The 23595-nt window shown below is 44.4% G+C and overlaps 1 long non-coding RNA gene across 1 annotated transcript; it reads left to right on the top strand.

The window, feature by feature from the left end:
- Positions 1–17356: 17356 nt before the first annotated feature.
- Positions 17357–22916, top strand: LOC142591663 (uncharacterized). The gene is made up of 4 exons (XR_012830483.1): positions 17357–17494; positions 18462–18526; positions 19586–19666; positions 22008–22916. It is a non-coding gene; the product is annotated as an uncharacterized LOC142591663 (long non-coding RNA).
- The last annotated feature ends 679 nt before the right edge of the window (positions 22917–23595 follow it).

The following is a 23595-nucleotide window of genomic DNA, read 5'->3' as shown; positions in this document are numbered from 1 at the left end:
ATATTAATGTTCACATCACCCATGATGAAATATGGTTTTTTTATGTCATTAAAACAATGCATAAGTTGTTCTAAATGGCTTAGAAAACGGCGCTTGTATCCAGTTGGGAGTCTGTATACTACAGTAAGCAGAAACGAGTTCGTTTCTATCGCAAGACATTCTATGTCACCAGTACTCATAGAAAGACCATCAAGTACTTGAAAGGAATATTGCTGCTTCATGTATATTGCTAACCCTCCGCCTCTTCCAGCGCGATCCAATCGCACTGCAGAATTATTGGGGAATTCTGGAGAAATGTCAATATTACACAGCCATGTCTCTGTGAACAGTATTGCATCAGGGTCAGCATGAAGAGAACGCAAAAATATATCAAATTCTTCTTTCTTATTCTTAAGACTTCTTATACTTTGATGTATTAAGGTAAAACCAGATCTAGAACAAGCATCACTACTCATCCGTGCTGTTTTTTCCATTGACAAGGAAAAATAATTTTTCTCCATTTTGTCCTCCATGTTTTCACTTGATGAGATCTAAGTCAGCAGTACTTGTTATGCGGATTACATTTGACGTTTCTTCTTTGCGAGCCAGAATTTTTCCTCCACTCGTCCATACATATTTCCATGTTGCGGATTTATTTTTTGCTATGGCTGCACCAAGGAGCTGCTTGTTCTGTCGTGTCAGGTGCTCGTTAACATATATAGCACTTTGTGTGCGCTTGTGTCCTAGGTCAGTCGAAACCATCTTCTGCTCCTTTGATTTCGCGAGTAGCGCATTACGTTTTGTGCGCGAAATGAACGGGACAACAATGTTTCGTTCATTCTTTTTTGCCGTGGATACCCTGTGGCAGATGTCAATATCACTATCACAGATTGGCTCACCTACGAGCTCACCTATCTTTTTAATCACGATAGTTGAGTGAAGCTCCTCGGGTGCACCTTTTATTTCGAGATTGTTACTTCTTTGATATTGCTCAAGTTCATCAATTTTCTTTTCAAGCCGTTGGTTCTCGGTCTTTAGTTTTTCGTTCTGGGAAACTAGTGTTTTTATTTCGGCTCTGAGTGCCTTAATGTCGGTTCCTATTTCTATCACATCATCACATGTATCACTGCAGAAATTTAAGCTGTCTTTCAGCGACCTTATCTCAGCACGTATTTCCCGTTGAAAATCAGATATTAGTGTCCAAACACATTTCTTGTCACCCTTACTCATGGCAAGAAACTTCAGGCAACAAGTTTCTAAGAAAAGTCTAGTCAGTTGTCCGGCAGCAGTGTAAGAAAGCAAGGAAAGTAGCACGGGGATATGTTTTGCTTACCTGCAAAGGATTGCAGATGTACTTTTAGTCGCCCACTCGCTTCGTACACTGCTGCCGGACTGCACAGGAGAACAGAATTCCAGCGCTTATAAAGCCAGCCGTGGATCAGCAGCCAGCCTTCTGCGCCGGCTCCGGGGTAGCTGTTCCGGCGATCAATCTAGCTGTGATCAGGCGCCAGTTGCCGGTGCACTGCAGGCCATGCGTCGACGAAGAACGGTTTAGCTGTAGATTCCACCAAGGGGTACTTGCTGAATTTCCTCGTGCTTAACTGCAAAGGATTGCAGATCTACTTTTAGTCGCCCACTCACTTCGTACACTGCTGCCGGACTGCTTTATTGATCTTTATTGCATTATTGAACTTTATTGATCCCCCCATCGCCTTGTGCAGATCAATGTAGCGACCGCGTTTGCACCCTTTCCATTTGTGCTTCGATATCACAGTGCTCGCAGTTCATATTCCCTGCCATTGCCGGCGTGTTCTCGTCGCAATATAATTTATTGGACACCCCCGTCACACCGTAGAGATCAATGTGGCGACCAGGTTGGCACCCTTTCCGTCCGTGATATGACAGTGCTCGCTGTTCATATTCCCGGCCATTAACGGCGTGATTTCTTTGCATTTTAACTTTATGGATCCCCGCATCACAGCGTGGAGATCAATGTAGCGATCACATTCGCACACTTTACGTTTGTGTTTCGATGCCACAGTGCTCGCTGTGAATATTCGCCGGCATTCGCGGCGTCTTTTCTTTGCATGTTAGCTTTATGGATCCCCCCATCGTATCGTGGATCTGAATGTAGCGACCACATTTGCACACTTTCCATTTGTGCTTCGATATCACAGTGCTCGCTGTTCATATTCCCTGCCATTAACGGCGCGTTTTCTTTGGATCTTAACTTTATGGATCCCCCATCGCATCGTGGAGATCAATGTGGCGGCCACATTTGCACCGTTTCCGCTTGCGCTTCGATGCCGATGTGCTCGCTGTGCATATTCGCGGACAGTCGCAGCATCTTTTCTTTGCATGTTGGCGTTATGGATCTCGTCGTCGCACCGTGGACATCACTGTAGCTACCACGTTTGCACCTTTCCGTTTGTGCTTCGATATGACTGTGCTCGCTGTTCACATTCCCGGCCATTCTCGGCGTCTTTTCTTTGCATTTTAACTAGGGGTGTGCGAATATTGAAATTTTTGAATACGAATCGAACACGAATAGTGCAAAAAACTGTCTTCGAATATGGAAACGAATATTGAATATGTTTAGTATTAAAAAGTTCAAAACGAGGTAACAATAGTTTTATTACCCTTTTGAACATAGTATTGCAGTTTACAAGGCTGCTTCAGGTTAAAGAGGCACTCAATATAGGTAATGCACTCAGGTAATGTCAGTAATGCTCTCAGTCACGTAATGCGCTTGTTACAGGTTATCGTGAAGAAAAAACAACTGCTCAACATGTTCAGAAAGTAAGCGCTCGCTATTCATTGTGACAACATTTCCACCGGTAGAAAAGGCTTTCACTAGGAACTGAGGTGGAAGGGATGGCTAAGTACTTCTGTGCGAGCGCACTCAAACGCGGCTACTTGAAGCGGCCAATGGACTGCCACCACTCGCAAGGATCCTTCCCCCTTTCCAGAATAGGCTTTTCGCATAGTCTGTAACTTCCCTCTGAGGGGCTGATGCCCAATGTGTCTTCTCCGTGTTCATCACTAGATCTTCAGAAACATTCCATACACTCATCTTTGTGATACATACATATATATATTTTTATTGCGTATACTTACAGAACCCGAAAGTACATCACGTATCGTTATGAAAGGGTCCTGAAATAAAGCTTGGTAAAAAGAAACTGATTATGCATCACGGACGTGATGTAGATAGGCTGAAACAGAGCATACAGATAATGAGCGGATCATGCGAAGTTCTTAGTGAACAAACATGTTCTTATGAGAAAGCGGAGCAAGCATATAATTCGTTAATTGCTCAATTTACCGCAGTCTGTCCCACTATTCGCCGTTTCTTCCATGATTCGGCCGTCCTCGAATATTCGAGAATTTCCGAATATGCATTCGTCGAATCGAATACGCTTTGAATAACGAAAACATTCGATTCGTATTCAAAATTTCGAATATTCGCACACCCCTAATTATAACCTAAAGGATCCCCCCGTCGCACCGTGGAGATCAATGTTGCAGGCATGTTTGCACCCTTTCCGTTTGTGCTTCGATATCACTGTGCTCGCTGTTCACATTCCCGGCTATTCGCGGCGTCTTTTCTTTGCATTTTAACTTAATTGATCCCCCCGTCGCACGTGAAGATCAATGTAGCGACCGCGTTTGCACCCTTTCCGTTTGTACTTCGATATCACAGTGCTCGCTGTTCATATTCACGGTCATCATTGGCGTGTTTTCTTTGCATGTTAAAATTATGGATCCCCCATCGCATCGTGGAGATCAATGCAGCGACCACGTTTGCACACTTTGCGTTTGTGCATCGATATACAGTGCTCGCTGTTCATATTCACGGTCATTATTGGCGTGTTTTCTTTGCATCTCAAAATTATGGATCCCCCATCGCATCGTGGAGATCAATGCAGCGACCACGTTTGCACACTTTGCGTTTGTGCATCGATATACAGTGCACGCTGTTCATATTCACGGTCATTATTGGCGTGCTTTCTTTGCATTTTAAAATTATGGATCCCCCATCGCATCGTGGAGATAAATGTAGCGAGCACGTTTCCACACTTTCTGTTTATGCTTCGATACCACAGTACTCACTGTGCATATTTGCGGCCATTCCCGGCGTCTTTTCTTTGCATGTTAGCTTTGTGGATCCCCCCATCGCATCCTGGAGATAAACGTAGCGAACGCGTTTGCACACTTCCCGTTTGTGCTTCCATGACACAGTGCTAACTGTGAATATTCGCCGCCATTCGTCGCGTCTTTTCTTTCCATGTTAGCTTTATTTATCCCCCCATCGCACCGTGGAGATCAATGTCGCGACCATATTTGAATATTTTCCGTTTGTGCTTCGATATCACAGTGCTCGCTGTGCATATTCGCGGCCATTCGCGGCGTCTTTTCTTTGCGTGTTAGCTTTATGGATTCCGTCGAAGCACCGTGGAGATCAATGTAGCTACCACGTTTGCACCCTTTCCGTTTGGGCTTCGATATCACAGTGCGTGTTGTGCATATTCGCCGCCATTCGCGGCGTCTTTTCTTTGCATGTCAGCCTTATGGATCCCCCCATGGCATCGTGGAGATCAATGTAGCGACCCATTTGCACACTTTCCGTTTGTGCTTCGACGTCACAGTGCTCGCTGTGCATATTCGCGGACATTCGCGGACATTCGCGGCGTCTTTTCTTTGCATGTTAGCATTATGGATACCCTCGTCGCACCGTTGAGGTCAATGTCGCTACCACGTTTGCACCCTTTCCGTTTGTGCTTCGATTTCACAGTGCTCGCTGTTCACATTACCGGCCATTCGTGGCGTTTTTTCATTTTAACCTAATGGATCCCCCCAATGCATCGCAGAGATCAATGTCGCCACCACGTTTCCACACTTTCCGTTTGTGCTTCGATACCACAGTGGTCATTGTGCATATTTGCGGCCATTCGCGGCGTCGTTTCTTTGCATGCTGGTTTTGTGGATCCGAACATCGCATCATGGAGATAAACGTAGCGGCCACGTTTGAACACATTCCGTTTGTCCTTAAATGCCGCAGTGCTCACTGTGCATATGCGCGGCCACTAGCGGCCTCTTTTCTTTGCATGTTAGCTTTACGGATCCCCTCATCGCACCGTGGAGATCAATGTAGCTACCACGTTTGCACCCTTTCCCTTTGTGTTTCGATATGACAGTGCTCGCTGTTCCCATTCCCGTTAATTCGCGGCCTCTTTTCTTTGCATGTTTGGTTTATGGATCCCCCCGTCGAACCGTGGAGATCTATGTAGCTACCACGTTTGCACCCTTTCCCTTTGTGCTTCGATATCACAGTGCTCGCTGTGCATATTCGCCGCCATTCGCGGCGTCTCTTCGTTCATGTTAGCTTTATGGATCCACCAGTCGCACTTTGAGGTGAATGTAGCGGCCGCATTTGCATCATTTTCGTTGGCGCTTCGATGCCGATGTGCTCAATGTGCATATTCGCGTCCCTTCGCGGCGTCATTTCTTTGTATGTTACCTTTATGGATCCCCCCGTCGAACCGTGGTCATCAATGTAGCGACCACCTTTGCACACTTTCCGTTTTGTGCTTCGATACCACAGTGCTCGCTGTGCATATTCCCCGCCATTCGTTGCGTCTTTTCTTTGCATGTTAGCTTCATGGATCCCCCCTTCGCATCATGGAGATCAATGTAGCGACCACGTTTGCACACTTTCCGTTTGTGCTTCGATGCCACAGTGCTAGCTGTGCATAATCGCGGCCATTCGCGGCGTCTTTTCTTTAAATTCTAAATTTATGGATACCCCCATCCCATCGTGGAGATCAATGTAGCGACCACATTCGCACACTTTGCGTTTGTGCTTCGATACCACAGTGCTCACTGTGCCTATTCGCGGCCATTCGCGGCGTCTTTTCTTTGCATGTTAGTTTTGTGGATCCCCCTTTCGCATCGTGGAGATAAACGTAGCGACCACGCTTGCACACTTTCTGTTTGTGCTTCGATGCCGATGTGCTCGCTGTGAATATTCGCGGCCATTCGCGGCGTTTTTTCTTTGCATGTTAGCTTTATGGATCCCCTCGTCGCACCGTTGAGATCAATGTAGCGACCACGTTCGCACCCTTTCCTTTTGTGCTTCGATATCACAGTACTCGCTGTTCATATTCCCGGCTATTCGCGGCGTCTTTTCTTTGCGTGTTACCTTTGTGGATGCCCCCACCGCAACGTGGAGATCAATGTAGCGACCACGTTTGCACCCTTTCCGTATGTGCTTTGATGTCACAGGGCTCGCTGTTCATAATCCCGGCCCATAACGGCGTGTTTTCTTTCCATTTTAACATTATGGATACCCCCATCGCATCGTGGAGATCAATGTAGCGACCACATTTGCACCCTTTCATTTTTTGCTTTGATACCACAGTGCTCGCTGGTCATATTCGCGGCCATTCACGGCGTCTTTTCTTTGTATCTTAGTTTTGTGGATCCACCCATCGCATTGTGGAGATAAACGCAGCGACCACGTCTGCACACTTTCCGTTTGTGTTTCGATATCACATTGCTCAATGTCCATATGCTCGGCCATTTGCCGCGTCTTTTCTTTCCACGTTACCTTTATGGATCCCCTCGTCGCACCATGGAGATCAATGTAGCTACCACGTTTGCACCCTTTCCGTTTGTGCTTCGATATCACAGTGCTCGCTGTTCATATTCCCTGCCATTCGCGGCGTCTTTTCGTTGCATGTTAGCTTTGTGGATCCCCCCATCGCATCATGAAGATAAACGTAGCGACCACGTTTTCATACTTTCAATTTGTGCTTCGATGCCACAGTGCTCACTGTGCTCATTCCCGGCCATTAGCGGCGTCTCTTCTTTGCATGTTATCTTTGTGGACCCCCCCCCCCCCCCATCGCATCGTGGAGATAAACGTATCAACCACATTTGCACACTTTCCCTTTTTGCTTCGTTACCACAGTGCTCGATGTGCATATTCGCGGCCATTCGCAGCGTCTTTTCTTTGCATGTTAGCTTTATTGATTCCTTCGTCGCACCGTGGAGATCACTGTAGCTGCCACGTTTGCACCCTTTGCGTTTGTGCTTCGATATCACAGTGCTCGCTGTGCATAATCGCCGCCATTCGTGGCGTTTTTTCTTTGCATGTTAGCTTCATGGATCCCCATCGCATCGTGGAGCTCAATGTAGCGACCACATTTGCGCACTTTCCGTTTGTGTTTCTCTATCACAGTGTTCGCTGTTCATATTCTCGACTATTCGCGCGTCTTTTCATTGAATGTTACCTTTATGGATCCCCTCGTTGCACAGTGGAGATCAATGTAGCGACCATTTTTGCACCCTTTGCGCTCGTGCATAGATATCAGAGTGTTCCCTGTTCATGTTCCCGGCCATTCGCGGCGTGTTTTCGTTGCAATACAATTTGATGGATCCTCCAGTCACACCGTGGAGATCAATGTAGTGACCACGTTTGCACACTTTCCGTTTGTGCTTCGATACCAGAGTGCTCGCTGTGCAGATTCGCCGCCATTCTCGGTGTTTTTATTTGCATCTTAGCCCAATTTATCACCCCATCGCTTCGTGGAGATCAATGCAGCGACCACATTTGCACATTTTCCGTTTGTGCTTCGATACCACAGTACTCGCTGTGCATACTGGCCGCCATTCGCGGCGTCTTTTCTTTGCATGTTATCTTTATAGATCCGCCCATCGCATCCTGGAGATCACTGTAGCGACCACCTTTGCACACTTTCCGTTTTGTGCTTCGATACCACAGCGCTCGCTGTGCATATTCGCCGCCATTCGTTGCGTCTTTTCTTTGCATGTTAGCTTCATGGATCCCCCCTTTGCATCGTGGAGATCAATGTCGCGACCAGGTTTGCACATTTTCCGTTTTTGCTTGAATACCAAAGTGCTCGCTGTGCACATTCGAGGCCACACGCGGCGTCTTTGCTTTGCATGTTAGCTTTAAGGATCCCGCCATCGCATCGGGGAGATAAACGTAGTGACCACATTTTCACACTTTCCGTTTGTGCTTCAATAACACTGTGCAGGCTGTGCATATGAGCGGCCATTCGCGAAGTCTTTTCTTTTCAGGTTAGCTTTGTGGATCCCCTCGTCGCACCATCGAGATCAATGTAGCTACCACGTTTCCACCCTTTCAGATTGTGCTTCGATATCACAGTGCTCGCTGTTCATATTCCCGGCAATTCGCGGCGTCTTTCCTTTGCATGTTGTGTTTATGGATACCCCGTCGGACAGTGGAGGTCAATGTCGCGACCACGTTTGGACACATTCCGTTTGTGCTTAGATACCACAGTGCTCGCTGTTCATGTTCCCGGCCATTCGCGGCGTGTTTTCGTTGCAATACAATTTGATGGATCCTCCCGTCGCACCGTGGAGATGGAGGTCAGTGTAGTGACCACGTTTGCACACTTTCCATTTGTGCTTCGATACTACAGTGGTAATTGTGCATATTTGCGGCCATTCGCGGCGTCTTTTCTTTGCATGTTAGTTTTGTGGATCCCAACATCGAATCATGGAGATAAGCGTACCTACCACGTTTGCACGCATTCCGTTTGTCCTTAAATGCCACAGTGCTCACTATGCATATTCGCGGCTACTCGCGGCGTCTTTTCTTTGCATGTTAGCTTTATGGATCCCCTCGTCGCACCGTGGAAATCAATGTAGCTACCACGTTTACAACCTTTCCCTTTGTGCTTTGATATCACAGTGCTCGCTGTTCCCATTCCCGCTAATTCGCGGCGTCTTTTCTTTGCATGTTTGGTTTATGGATCCCCCCGTCGAACTGTGGAGATCAATGTAGTGACCATGTTTGCACCTGTTCCGTTTGTGCTTCGATATGACTGCTCTCGCTGTTCACATCTTGGCCATTCGCGACGTGTGTTCTTTGCAATTTAGATTATGGATCCCCGTCGCACCGTGGACATCAATGTAGCGACCACGTTTGCACTCTTAGCGTTTGTGCATCGATATCACAGTGCTCGCTGTTCATATTCACGGCCATTAACGGCGTGTTTTCTTTGCATTTAAATTTATGGATCCCCCATCGCATCGTGGAGATAAATGTAGCGACCACGTTTGCACACTTTCCGTTTGTGCTTCAATGCCACAGTGCTCAGTGTGCATATTCGCGGCCATTCGCGGCGTCTTTTCTTTGCATGCTAGCTTTATTGATTCCGTCGTCGCACCTTGTCGATCAATGTAGCTTCCACGTTTGAACCTTTTCCGTTTGTGCTTCGATATCACAGTGCTCGCTGTGCATATTCGCCGCCATTCGTGGCGTCTTTTCTTTGCATGTTAGCTTTATGCATCCCTCATCGCATCGTGGAGATCAATGTAGCGACCACATTTGCACACTTTCAGTTTTTGCTTCGATACCACAGTGCTCGCTGTGCATAATCGCTGCAATTCGTTGCGTCTTTTCTTTGTATCTCAGTTTTGTGGATCCACCCATCGCATCGTGGAAATAAACGCAGCGACCACGTCTGCACACTTCCCGTTTGTGCTTCGATATCATATTGCTCGCTGTCCATATTCTCGGCCATTCGCCGCGTCTTTTCTTTGCACGTTAGCTTTATGGATCCCCTCGTCGCACCGTGGAGATCAATGTAGCTTCCACCTTTGCACCCTTTCTGTTTGTGCTTCGATATCACAGTGCTCGCTGTGCATATTCGAGGCCATTCGCGGCGTCTTTTCTTTGCATGCACTCTAAAAACTAGGAAGGGTATCGCAGGAGTGAAGTGGCCGGTTCACTCTTCAAAGCGTCGTTTTACTTTCGCAAAATTTCGAGGAGAGTGAAATGCATTGTTCACTCTGTCACCAAGGAGAGAGTGAAATGTGCTTTTCACTCTCCCCTTCAGAGAGAGAGAGTAGAATGCCCGTTCTACTCTTGCGGCAATAGAGAACAAAACGTAGCGTAATCTTCTGCTTCAACTGTTGGTGGCTGGCCCCGAACATGGCAATGTATCATTCATGCACGCTGAGCAAAGAACACATCGTTTTGCTTCTAAGAGAACAGGCCGCCGCAGTTCAAAGAACGCGTAGCGAGGGCTCTACTTTTTTCACTCGGAGTTGCTCCACCGCGCTTGCGCGCGCTCAAGATCGCGGAACAACACAGCACCGGAGAAAGGTGATCCGTTCAGCGAGCAGCTGCAAAGGCCAGCCAAGGGATCTAGATCGTGTGTCAGCCATCTCGCGTCGCCACGAAAACACGACAGTGGTTCGTCATGCCTTGGATATAACAACAAATCCTCCACGGTAAGTGAATTCTAACTTAGGTGCACATTCTCCGTATATGTCGTGCTATCGCCAGGAAGTCGTCGCTGCGCTTAGCCGACGCGATTGACAAAGGACTAGGCATACGCGCTGTCTCTCGATGTCAATCGAAAAAGCCAGTCGTCGCGATAACTGCATGTGATTTTATCACTTTGCCGTTGTCCGTAAGAGCTTTAAAAATAGCAAACGCTGCCAGAACTATTCCGAGCCTACGCTGACCGTGATTAGCGTGCGTTTTGTGTGTTTGAATTTATTCAGTTTGGCAGTCTACTGTGTACGTAGTGCTGCTGAACTAAGGAATCACATAACAGAAGGCGTCATTTTGCTGGCAGCATGCTTTTTTTATAAATAAACCGCGCGCTTGACAGTGCCTCGTGCAGGGGGAACCTGCGACCACTGAAGTTACGTACAGCACCAGTGCTAGTTAGAAACTTTGCCGCAGGCATTCAGCTGCATGCTGCAAGGGGTCAGTTGGGCGCGTTATCTTGAACTTACTGAAAACGCATGAGGAACCCATGTTTTATGCTGAAAAAAAGTATAAACTCCATATAAGTGATCTTGCGCGCGGCAGCTACAAGCGACGCGATGGAGATGGCTGTCGCGTTCGCTCGTCGCCTACAAGTCGTACTCCGTGCGAGCGACGATTTTGAGCGACGCCTCCCCGGTGTTGCCGGCATGAGGGCTGCAATCACGCGTGACGCGTGCTTTAGTAATTTACGTTGATGTATTTTACGATAGAAAGTAGCATAAAATATTTCCGGAGGTCTTGCAGTAGGTTCTTATCCTTGCACGTATAAAAATTGAATCATTTGCTCGTTCCGCGCGGCAATCGGTAGTATTTGGAAGTAGCGACTTGGCAGTAGCGACGAGCCTGCTCCGGACACGTTAATCACGTTCTGCCTGCGCTGCAGGTGACTGCCACGCAGTCGCACTGCGCGCCTACGAGGATCAAGCTCCCGGCCCACGCTACGCGCGGAACCGTCAAGTTTGCATCGTCTACCACCAGGAAGGTGTTATCGTCGGCTGCACCGGTGACCTGCCGCGTCGGCCTCTACGTCACTGCATCGGCAGTACAAAAGCACCTTCTTCGTCTTGGGCCCGACACTTGGCAGTAGCGACGAGCCTGTCCCGGACACGTTAATCACGTTCTGCCTGTGCTGCAGGTGACTGCCACGCAGCCGCACTGCGCGCCTACGAGGATCAAGCTCCCGGCCCACGCTACGCTCGGAACCATCAAGTTTGCATCGTCTACCACCAGGAAGGTGTTATCGTCGGCTGCATCGGCGACCTGCCGCGTCGGCCTCTACGTCACAGCATCGGCAGTAAAAAAGCACCTTCTTCGTCTTGGGCCCGACACTTGGCAGTAGCGACGAGCCTGTTCCGGACACGTTAATCACGTTCTCCCTGTGCTGCAGGTTAGTACCAATAACACACGAATCGCACAACTTTCTCTTTACGCTCGTCGCTCCTGCAAAGGAATTGTTCTTGTAAATCCTCGCCGACTTTGTGTTGCTTGCCGTCGTGTATGATCTTTCAGAATGGCTAAAGAAATAGGTAAAATGAAGGAGGAGATGAAGGCAGAGTTTTTGAAACTAAAAGAAGAAATGAGGGCAGAGCTGAAAGAACACCGCGAAGCAGTCGAGCGCCAAATACGGAGCGAGGTCCGTGAATTGAAAATCGAACAACAAGCTTTGGCTAAGAGCCTTGAGTATGCTCACGGAAGCATTAAAGAGCTGACAAAAAAACTGAACGCTGAGACTACAAGAAATGCTAGGTTTGCATCTGAGAACGAGGCGCTTCACGCAAAGCACGCAGCGATGGAAAGCACGCTGCAAGACTTAGAAAGGCGCCTTGTTCACATGGAGCAGTACTCAAGGAAGGCCAATCTAGAGATACAGGGAGTAATCAGGCAAGACGACGAATCTGTGAATGAAATCCTTTCCAAAGTTGGCTCTGCAATAAATGAGCCTATTGACGGCGGTGATATCGAGGTCTGCCACCGCGTGCCTACGCGCAACGCTGATAGGTCTATTATTGTCCAGTTCAAATCGCGCACAAAACGCGACGCTGTGCTTAAGAAAGCGAAGAAAACTCGACTAACGAACAATGACCTTGGCCTTCAGAACACAACACCAGTTTACGTGAACGAACATCTTTGCCCCGCCCTAAAGAAACTACTTGCCATGGCTGTCAAAAGGAAACATGAATACCACTGGAAAAGCGTTTGGTCACACAACGGGAAGATTTTCGCGAAAGAAGCTGATGATTCACCCATTGTGTCGATAACGAATATAAATGATGTCAGCAAGATCTGTGCTCGTCAGGTTACCGGTACACCAAGCGAAGCGCCCGCCGACGTGCGAGGCTCTGCTGTGGTGCAGTGAAGCAAGTTCCGCTTCTGCTTGAAACAGCGAAGACGCGATGAACTATCACGAGTTTTGTTTGCCACACACAGTTCAGCTTTTTGATTTATCGTGTGAATCAGCCCTACACATTAATATACGTTCTGTCAACAACAAGCAGGATTCCATCGCTTTCTTTTTAGACCAATTTTCTTTCAAGTTCAGCATAATCATGTTTTCGGAGACCTGGTATCAAAATAATTCCCAAATATTAAATGTAGCCGGTTACAACGCTTTCTACATAAATCGGAATAGTAAGCGAGGAGGTGGAGTTGCCACCTATGTTACAGATCGAAAAAAATGCGAAATGGTTTCAGAATTTACCAGAATCACCGACGACTATGAAACTCTTACTCTGGTATGCAAAAAGCAAATTTTCTCCGTTATCTATCGCCCTCCGACAGGGGATGTGCTGCGTTTTTTAGTTTAATTCGAACAGTTGCTAGATTACATAAGAACAACTGTTACCTGGTTTGTGGTGGGGACTTTAATTTAAGTATCCTGGACCAAGATTGGTCTGTCCGTGAGTTCAACACCACGCTGCCTTCATACGGTTTTGTCAACTTAATTACCACTGCAACCCGAGTAACACAATATAGCTCTACTGTGCTTGACCTTCTTATTACCGATATTGACACTACCATTTGCAGTGCTGGCACAGTAGCATCAGATTTAAGCGATCATTGCCCAGTCTTCCTTATTTACTCCTCTCGTTCCGCGGAAAGGGATGCCAGATCTGAGCCTTTGATTGTTCAGCGAGTTACACAGGACAGGCTCGTATCATTTAAACAAGATTGAACCATGATTGGTGATCTGTGTTTCATAAAACCAATGTAAATGATGCGTGCACAGAATTCCTGCAGGCTTTTGTGCGTATTTACACACGACATTTCCCGCTCATAGCGATGAAGGTATCTAAAAAGATACGGAAGCCTTGGGTGACTCAAGAACATATAAACATGATAAAAAATAAAAATTGCCTCTATCATTCTTTTTTGCGGACGCGTTCAGAAAAAACGCTCAAACAATTTAAGAGATTTAGAAATCAGCTTAACGCAGAGTTGCGGCAATCCAAGACAAACTATTATCAACACATTTTTGAACATATTACTCGGCAACGCCCTGATGTTGCTTGGAAGACAATAAATGTTCTCGGTCGTAATACCAGTATGCCTTCTATCAAAACGTTAATTGTAGGCCACCGTGAACTTAAAGGCAAAGAGCTTGCAGACTATTTTAATACTCACTTTGTTAATGTAAACGTAGCCGATAATAGCCCACCAGACATCGGCACACAATATAGCAATTTTGTTGACAGTATATTTCTCGAACCAACTAACGAACATGAAATCCACAGCACGTTCATGATATTGCGAAATAGTAAGGCTCTAGATATCGACAACATCCAAGTTGAACCCGTCAAGCATGTTTTGCCGTTCATCACTTCCCCACTTACTTACATCTTTAACTTAGCGTTGGAGAGTGGAACTTTTCCCGATGCCATGAAAAAGGCTAGAGTATCAGTAATATACAAGGGGGGAGACAAAAACAATGCATCGAATTACAGACCAATCTCTGTTCTATCTGTTTTTTCTAAGGGGTTGGAAAAAATCATATTTTCTCGATTAACGAAATTCTTCGACATAAAAAATGTAATAACAGATTCTCAATTTGGCTTCCGAGCGGGAAGATCTACAGAATTAGCGTTATTATCCTTAAAGGAAACCATCCTGGGAAACATTGAATAACAATTCTATACAGTAGGTCTTTTTTTGGATTTTAGTAAGGCTTTTGATTCCATTGACCACGACGTTCTTACGACAAAGCTTACACAATACGGGATTCGCGGGAAACCTTTGGCCTTGCTTGAGTCATACCTGCGTGACCGACAGCAATGTGTTTTTATTAACAATAGCAAATCATCTTTTTTACCCGTCACGCACGGAGTGCCTCAGGGTAGCGTACTGGGTCCACTTTTATTTAATATTTATATTAATGACATTGTCCTGATAGACACCGAAATTAAATTTGATATACGCTGATGATACCACTTTTACTGTCTGCGGTTCTAATTTAGATCAAACAATTATGAAATGCAATGAAGTTCTCAATAAGGTGTCTTTATGGTCAAAAGAATAGACTCAGCATTAATGCAACTAAAACGAAGGCGATCATATTCTGTGCAAACAACAAAAAGGTTTCCTCGTCCCATCAGTTTAGTCATGAACACCAGCCTGTTGCCATTGTCAGTGACCGCAAAACTCTAGGAATATATTTTTCTTCAACTTTGAAATGGGATACTCTCATCGCATTTTTTTGTCGAAAGTTATCTGCAGTTACAGGGGTACTATCGCGCTGTCGTAGTATTCTTCCACTACAAGCAAAGCTTCAAATTTACTACGCTCTGTTTTACTCACACATAAACTACTGCAACTTGGTTTGTGCTACCACAACAAAAACTAATATAAATAAGATTGTCACCATACAAAAAGGAATTATACGGCAAATTTCAAATCTCGAACGCACAGATACCACGAAAGAAGCATTTCTAGAGCATCATTTAGTTCGCGCGGATAATATGTATGAATTTCGGTTATTGCAGTTGTTTAATTTTTCATCAACTAAAATCGTTAATTACCTCTCTTCTCTGGCATCGTTACAACGTTACTCGTCGACTGTTAAAACGCGCTGCACTGATATGTGGGCAATACCACATTTTCGTACGAATTACAAACTTCAGTCACTTGCTCACAATGTTCCCCTAACACTTAACAAGCACCAAAATACTGCTGGATATAGTAGAAGGCAGCTTCGAACATATGTTGCGCAACTGTAACTAAAGAAAAGATCCAGCGTATTGTGAATGACCATTTGGTTTGATATCGTGTTTTTGGCCTATTGTGTATTGTTATGTACAGAGTGTTTGCGATTGCTTATGTATCGTGTTGTAAGACATATTGTTTTTTTCATTTTGTGTTTTCATGCCTACTGATTGCGTATAGTGCATTTTGAAATTGTTATTTGAGATTGAACTTCAACTTTGTGTCTTTTCGTTACCTGTTCTTAACTTTGTTTCTTTCTTTCAATACTTAATTTGCTGTTCTTTGACGTATCTTGCAAAACTGATTTCTTAAACTGAAATCGTGTTTGATTCCATTGCTTGCGATTATACCTGTATTTTTTTTTTTTTTTCATGTGACTTGTCCGCTATGCCTTGTAACGGCTTTCTGCGCCTTTTGTCAAGCTGCTCTAGCAGCTTTTAGCCAGGAAGCCGTCCAGATGTTTCTGGGAAATAAAATTGAATTGAATTGAATTTGAGCGATGCACATCCAGTTCAGGCTTCGCGCTATTGGCTAGTCGCTCATAGCACTTCCGGGCGATGAGCGACGATTTCTAGATTTCCAGAACCGAGCCATCTGTTCAAGCGACGACCCGTTTTGTCGCTCGAAGCCGTCGCTCGTCGCCATCGCGCACTAAATCGCTCTCACAGTGTTTATCCCTAAGACTGAACTGTTTTTGCTCATGTATTCAAATGGTGCGATTATAGGTCTGGTTTTGTCTCCTGTTGCGGTTTTCGTGCACGGTGCGAAACTGAAAGGATGGATGCTTATGTCTACGAACTCGGTAAATTGTCGAGCAGCTAGTTATGCATCGGCATCGAATATAATGGCTGCTGTGTGGAATTACAATTGCAGAGGCGCTTTGCATACGCCTATTGTTTTGGACATGCCTGTGCATTTGCTAATATGAGTTGGCGTGTCAGAGTTATGTCATATGAACAGCTAAATCAGCCTTCCTCTGGGGGTTACAAGCGTAATGTATGCATTTTGCTATTGCATGGCAGATCAAAATGTGTTTATCGCTTGAATATTTTTAGTAGAGAAATAAAATATCAAAATAAAATGTTGCTTTAATGCCGTGTTACCAGTCTGTCGTACACAGAACAATAGGTTGGTGTAATAAACTAATAACTGCGGTTTAACTGCAACTTTTACATGCCTTCAAGAATCTAAAATGCTAGATTTCAAACTGCAGCAGTAGTCGGGTCTCTCAAAAATGAACTCCGTTGCGCACCTTATGCATGAAAATAAGGTCATGCCTTTTAGTAAGCTTAGATGCAGGCCGCAGTGAACTTTCTTGTTAGTATTGAAATGTGGGTAAGCTTGCCATAACAAGCCTTGTTGCCCTTTTTTATAGGCACATCCATATATCGATTGAACTGAAGGACAATATTTTCATCCCTATTGAGCCTCATGTTTGCAGCTATAATCCTCAAATTACGGCTTCAGCAGTGGCGCAACCAGGGATGGTGCGGGGGGCACACTGGGCACGTGCTTAGGATGTGTCACAAGTGGTGTTTGCGATACACCAGACTCATAACAGACCTATGACCTCTGAAAATGACCAATATTCTATTCATTAGCAGGAGTATTGTAACATTCGTGACAAACAAGGATGAACTGTTGGTTATTTGTTTTTTTGCTTCAATCTAAAAATTGAAGTTAGTTTAGCAGTTGACTGTTGCAGTCATTTGGATGTTTTGCATGCATTTCACTAGGAAGACTAAGAGCTAAGACTTTCTTTTATTGCCATGGCCTTGACTGTCTTGATGCTGTTTTGCACTATGCCCTTGTGTTGACTTTTGCATACGACATTTTTCAGGCACCCGCTTTATATAACGCAAGAAGGCAGCTGCAAGGACACGAGGATGTGAAAGAGCCAGTGCAGCGCGACTTCACATAGTGCAGAGGAGCCAATGCCACAAAATCAAAATACATTGGCATGCAATTTGGACAAGAAAACTAGTATGTGGGTATATTGGGTGTACCATTTGACCAAATGTCAACAAAATCAAGATACAGTATGTTACACCAAGCTGAAAATTTTCATGTGCTCCAGGCAGTCATCTTAACATGGTATATTTATGTAATGTCTCTGATTGGATAGTCAAATCAAGTATGCTCTCTGGAGACAGACACATAGCAGAAAGTGTAGTTGAAAAGTTAGAAATGTTTTTTAAAATGCTGATTAGTTCTGAGAAGTGACTGCTTTTTGTCTTGCCTCTCAACAGATATATCCAAGTGATAAAAAATTAGTGGTACAATGAAATTGCATATTTGCTTAGTGACATGATACATACTTGCAATGAGCACGGTGCTTGTGTTTACTATAAAAAGCAACAGCCCATGCTTGGTTAGGTTAGGCCCACTAAAACATGCAGGCATGGGTGATTAGCGTTTTTTTTTTCTGTGTCGTGAGGTTTTTGACGTGCGTATAGGTGCAGGGGCACGCAGTATGGCTAGTACGAAAAGGGGGGGGGGGGGGGGGCAGATATATGTAGCTCACTGTACACGACACAGGGCAAAGGAAATCCGTGTTCAGCAACTATGTTAAATGTCATGTACGTAAATTTTACAACGCTACGCATTCGCAGCGCGCACAGGTGCATATTGAAGAAAAGTTTTCCAGGGTACATAATTTAGTACGTAATTTACACTAATTTTGCTCTAACCACGAGACATAATAATTTGAATATACTACGCGAAAAAACCTAGAGCGAATTAAATTGTTTGTCAGCTTCGTGTGTATACGTATAGTCTTTCCTATGCATTAGGTTTTTCGCGTAATGCATTACCAGTTGACAGCTTATCTTATCATGTGTACTCTGTTTACGTTACACTTGTTTATTAGTTTACTCATTTGCTTTACAACTTATGAAATGCCAGTGTATATATATTTTCAACATTTGACATAACCCTGTATATTTTGTAGGGACAACCCAGGACGTGCATTTCTCACCAGTCAACTGCCAGAAGTGACTCAAACACAGGCCACCAGTAAGTGGACATCAGTTGCAATTTCACATTATGCAGTTGGCTGCTGCCTTGTACTGAGGCTTTTTTTTAATGAGGTGGTGGTGTCGTTCTAATGTACACTTTGACCACAAAGGTGCGATCATGTCTCACAGAGGCATATATGGTTGCTATTCTCTGCGAGGGACGTGTTCTCGTGTTCGTGAAGCATTTGTGTTTGGCAGTATTGTCGCCCAATGAGTCAGATATAAACACTGTAACTCGCCATTGCTGGCAAATAGTTGCGAGAAACACAATATCTTATGACGCTGTAAAGTTATTTCATTAATTCGAAGGAAAGTTTTGCAGCAGGAAAAAGGTTGCTATTCCAGGTAAACATGTCTTTTTCTCACAAGTTATTTAACCGAACTGTGGATGCGTGGAATTCGTGACTTATGAATAGATTTTAATTCATCCTTTAGTAATGCTTCTAAAAGAGACTAGAAATAGCATGTGACTACCTCTCCAATCAGCAGATCCTACACTTAGTCATAAGTGGTAGTTCCATGCAGTCTCACACTCTATATAACCTGTCCTTTCAGCAGCATTGGAACTGGTGGCTGCGTTTTCAGGAGGAGGAGTGCACTTGGCACTGCACATGTATGTGTGAATTCGGTTTTCTTTGTATGTGTGGGCTCACTGACACAAACAGTGCAAAAATCAGTTGTACCATGAGGCTGACGACGCCTTCTGCTGCTAGAAATGCGTCACTTGATATTTTATAGTAGTGCATGACATTTAAATCAAAGCTAGCACATAAAATGATCGAGAAAACTAACCACTGTTATAGCTGTTTTCCTCAAAGAAAGCTTGTCCTTTATGGGCTGTGTTAATCTGAGCTCTCCACCGATGTTTTAGTAGTATTATCCCTTAGTGAGTGAGAGATTGGGGGCAATTTAACGTGTTAGTGTTTAAATGGTGTCCTAATTATGTGTATTTGTTCCAACAAAGTTGTCTAGATTACTTTATTGTGTTGTGTAAAGCTTATGAAACCATCAGCAACTACTGAGTTGCTAACATGCATATGCATTTGTCACTGTACAGGTGGCACTCGGCTGTACCACTGCAGTGCTGTGGAAATTGCCAGCACCAGCGGCTTTGCAACAGCTGTTTCACAGCATGTCGGTATGTGCTAATTTATAGTTATGTTGGGATGGGCTAGTATTATGGACCACTGCTACTCTGTATTGTGACAGATCCATATGATAAGTGATGTAATGGGCACAGCGAAAACCTGTGAATGTTTGACTATGGTACATAAAAGGCTCTCCTTTTCGTCACTGGAGCAGGGGAGAAGAGCCTGCAGGCACTCCTGAAAGTACATATATTTCAAAACATTAGAGAGACATATATATATATATATATATATATATATATATATATATATATAATTAAACTAAAGGCAGGGACATTCCATCTTTCATCTTGAATTGACTTGCACAGCGCAAAAATACAACACAGACCACAGAGAAGCCCACACGTTATCAGGTTTGATACACACAATAATTCAACAGATTTGATACTTCAGGTGTGCTATTTTATGCAAGGGGGAAGGGAAAGAGGAGAAAACCAGAAAAAAGAGTGGAGTGGAAAAGAAAGGAATCATGCCAAAAAGCATGAGAAACATCGTGCAGCCACGATCGCCAGCAGGACATCTAAAAAGCACTCTGATAAAATTACATACAGGGCAACCTTACGTATTGTTTGTTTTAATCAACTCAGATCACATACAGCCATTACTGCTATCAAGTTGTTTCCTTATGTCATATGAAAGAATGATGTGGGCCCAAAAAACTTTAGAGCTGAAGCATTATGTTCCATGCTAGCCTCATTACTTGCTTTTTATCATATTGTTATCAGCTGCTTATGTTAGGGAAAAAAGTAAGAGTACGAGCTTTTTCCTGATTCGCCATTCCACACAACATGTCTTTGTGACCATATGTACATGCAGATGATCCATAGATGAAAAATATTCAGTACAGTAGAATCTCATTACAAGATACACTTGGTTGTAAGAGGCATCTGAAAATGGTTTGGTTGGTTTTCCGATGTTTGCCACGTTAACAACACTGTACACAAGAGACACCCTTGTTACTAATGACTTTTTAAGTATTCACTACTTCGAAGGGACACAACCCAGACACATTCACTTCATGCACCTTGTGTGCTCCGAAGGGCGTAAAGATCACGCAATCCTCACACAAGTCAAATGCGCATGTCGCTTTAAGCATGAACTAGAAAAGGAGGGCAACGAGGACAGTGCAGGGCAGAAAGTGTCGGCAGTTGAAGCTGACGAGCGTCTAAGAGCACCTCAAAGGTCCTGCGCGCAGCAAGGCTTGCAAAGTCAAGTGTTTAACTTCCAGAAGTTAGGAAGGAAGCTAACACAATCTAGTCACTAAAAAGCAGTGAATGTCTTCTCTCAACGGCCCCTAAACCACCGAGGTTGAAATTTAGTTGCGGTGTTGCAGTTGTACATGTTAAGGCAACGAACACTTAGCCACGAATTTTTCGAAATGGTGGAGTAATAGTGGAGCTACGTGTGTTTGATTATCGAAAGGTAGTCCCCGCTCATTTTACTGTTTCATCTGGTACACGCCATCTGGACAGTATTGTCTTTTCCTTGCCTAGTACACCTCCAAATGTTACGGGACAGGCCATCACCAGCGAGCTCTGTTGCTGCCACGCAGGCCTGTCGTCCTGCGAGGGGTGGCGCTAATGACCTCGCCAATACAATAGAACTGTATGGTGACTCTAGTTGAAGAGCCGTATAGGGAGACCCTTCTGTTGGTGTTTCTGTTCTTTGCCCCCATTGGCTGCCCACAATGGCATCGCGAGCAACGCGACGAGGAAGGAGTGTGTATTTGCTTGCAGGCCTTGCTGGTAGTCGTACACTTTCGTTCGACCAATCGACAGTACCGGAAACTGGTGACATCATCCGAGACAGCCTGGTGATGTCAGGACAAACGGGGGGGGGGGGGGTGCAGGATAGGCCCAGAGAAACGCACGGGGTCATTTTCTTCATATTGTGGTGATCCCACAGTGCTACGCACTGTGGCGTTTGGCATCGTCAGTTGTGACGGCATTCTAATTTTGATGCGTGTGTTTACTTGAAATGTTCAAAAAATGTCGAGAAGTGGTTTAGGGGCCCTTTAGGCCACCCTGAGCAATTATTCCTTCAGATATATCTAAACATACTTTAGTCTGGATGCATAATAAAGTGATCTAGTCTGGCTCCTGAGTGTTTAAAAATTTTTGGTTTCGAGAGACATGTTTCCCGTGCCTCTTGAGTATCTCTTCTAATGAGGCTTAACTGTAATGTACACACACAATTGTGTACCTCCTCCTGCAAGTACTATTCATTAAGCCTGGTCACTGATGTGCAAAGCTTGTGGTTAAGTTTTGATGTCCGTACTTTTTAGAGCTATATTTATTAATTCAGGCTGTTCTTTTTGGTTCTTCGATGCAGGAGACAATGCCTACGAAATTATTGGCCCTGATGACGAGAGCCCTCAAGGGGCAAACGACATCTCTGTTGCAGGAGCGAGCCGGATACCACCTGAAGTTACCATGACAGGTGACACGGCAGCAATAGATACAGAGACGGCCATGTCTAATGCAGCTGCAACAGTGTACGAGGCAAACAGCAGTGTGTCAGTATCAGCAGCAGTGTCAGAAGAAACCGCATCAGGCCTGGTAGAGCAACATGTGTGCTATCACTGACTTTTTTTGTAGTGCATACAACTCATATGCTCAACATACAAAAGCCTTTCACCACGACTGTGAGCCAGTGTTCTTGTGCAGCAAGTGCAAGACTAAGGTGTGATAACACAGTAAAAGCATCACTTTAAGATATGCAAACATATTACTGTTGTTGCCTCCCCAGCCAGCCCACATAGCGACAACAATGTGGAACACATGGTGGGACACACCTGTTCCCCATTAGAAGATAGTAGAGACTGTCAGTGTTGTTGTGAGATTAACTGGTCTTTGTAGGCAACTAGAAGGACAACACAGGTGTCATAAGATTGTTGTTGATGTTGTTGTTGAAGAGGTAAAAAAGAAGTTTGATGCAGCTGAAGTGCCAACTGATATTGAGCAAATCAAAAACAACCACCTGAGAAAGCAACACTTTCGAAATTTGGGTATCTATGTGCCGCCAACTCTGATAAGGATGGCATAGGACAGAAGTGTGATGAAAATCACACAGACACTGCTGTTCCATCACTGGTCACAGTGAGCAGTGACTTGTAGGGCAAGAGAGTCAACTGAAACGAACATTATGGCATAGTGTCATGCTCCTATGTCACCACTTTCCATGTTATTTTGCATGATACAGCTCAACCTCGAGAAACGAGACTGCAACTTGTCTGTAAAAAGCTTCCACAAAAAATTATTCATAACACTATTAACATAGCAGTATCTTCTTTTTTTGTGGGTTCGAGGTTCCCGGGTGTCATTGATGCAAAAATTGCGGAAAAAAAAGAACATGTGTCGTACTTACACCTTTTTAACAAGTACAAGGGGGACAGAACTTTTCTATTCATGCATCTTCATCATACTATCAAGTTTTTAAATGCCTTTTATAATTATAAATTATGTTATATAATTATTAATTATTGTTATATGTTATTATTATTAATTATTATAATTAATTATTAATTATTGTTATATGTTATTATTGTTAATTATGTTATATATTATATAATTATTATTACATGTTATAATTATTATTACCAGTTATATCTGAGTGCATTGTATGCATTTAGCAGGTGTAAAATCAGGTCAGTTGGATCAGATGCCTTATCTGCAAGAGAGCCCTATATTCAAGAAATTTGAATTAAAATAGGTACGTTACAAATGCAGTCTTTCAGCACTTTATGGCTTGTTGTTTTAAGCATTGCTCAATACTTTTGTGGATGGCAGTTTCAACCGGCACAGCACTGCGCTTTGTCACGGTCACGTGTCTTCAAAGCGGTGTTTACCATTTGTGTTGATCTGTTTGTGTATTCATAGAGCAAGTTATTAATTTATTTTTTTCCGCATTCTTGTGCTTG

This window comes from Dermacentor variabilis, chromosome 8 (genome assembly GCF_050947875.1).
Source record: "Dermacentor variabilis isolate Ectoservices chromosome 8, ASM5094787v1, whole genome shotgun sequence".
Classification (NCBI taxonomy): Eukaryota; Metazoa; Arthropoda; class Arachnida; order Ixodida; family Ixodidae; genus Dermacentor; species Dermacentor variabilis.
Note: the sequence above shows the minus strand (reverse complement) of the source record. Positions and strands in the feature narration are given on the sequence as shown.